Raw genomic sequence first — 1,270 nt, forward strand, 5'->3', positions numbered from 1 at the left:
CTGTGAAAAGAAGAGAAGCGAAAAGCAAAGGAGAAAAGGAAAGATATAAACATCTGAATGCAGAGTTCCAAAGAATAGCAAGAAGAGATAAGAAAGCCTTCCTTAGCTATCAATGCAAAGAAATAGAGGAAAACAACAGAATGGGAAAGACTACAGATCTCTTCAAGAAAATCAGAGATACCAAAGGAACATTTCATACAAAGATGGGCTTGATAAAGGACAGAAATGGTATGGACCTAACAGAAGCAGAAGATATTAAGAAGAGGTGGCAAGAATACACAGAAGAACTGTACAAAAAAGATCTTCACGACCCAGATAATCACGATGGTGTGATCACTGACCTAGAGCCAGACATCCTGGAATGTGAAGTCAAGTGGGCCTTAGAAAGCATCACTATGAACAAAGCTAGTGGAGGTGATGGAATTCCAGTTGAGCTATTCCAAATCCTGAAAGATGATGCTGTGAAAGTGCTGCACTTAATATGCCAGCAAATTTGGAAAACTCAGCAGTGGCCACAGGACTGGAAAAGGTCAGTTTTCATTCCAATCCCAAAGAAAGGCAATGCCAAAGAATGTTCAAACTACCGCACAAGTGCACTCATCTCACATGCTAGTAAAGTAATGCTCAAAATTCTCCAAGCCAGGCTTCAGCAATATGTGAACTGTGAACTTCCAGATGTTCAAGCTGGTTTTAGAAAAGGCAGAGGAACCAGAGATCAAATTGCCAACATCCGCTGGATCATTGAAAAAGCTAGAGAGTTCCAGAAAAGCATCTATTTCTGCTCTATTGACTATGCCAAAGCCTTTGACTGTGTGCATCACAATAAACTGTGGAAAATTCTGAAAGAGGTGGGAATACCAGACCACCTGTTCTGCCTCTTGAGAAATTTGTATGCAGGTCAGGAAGCAACAGTTAGAACTGGACATGGAACAACAGACTGGTTCCAAATAGGAATAGGAGTTCGTCAAGGCTGTATATTGTCACCCTGTTTATTTAACTTATATGCAGAGTACATCATGAGAAACGCTGGACTGGAAGAAATACAAGCTGGAATCAAGATTTCTGGGAGAAATCTCAATCACCTCAGATATGCAGATGACACCACCCTTATGGCAGAAAGTGAAAAGGAACTAAAAAGCCTCTTGATGAAGGTGAAAGTGGAGAGTGAAAAAGTTGGCTTAAAGCTTAACATTCAGAAAACAAAGATCATGGCATCCGGTCCCATCACTTCATGGGAAATAGATGGGGAAACAGTGGAAACAGTGTCAGA

This window comes from Bos javanicus, chromosome 11 (genome assembly GCF_032452875.1).
Source record: "Bos javanicus breed banteng chromosome 11, ARS-OSU_banteng_1.0, whole genome shotgun sequence".
Classification (NCBI taxonomy): domain Eukaryota; kingdom Metazoa; phylum Chordata; class Mammalia; order Artiodactyla; family Bovidae; genus Bos; species Bos javanicus.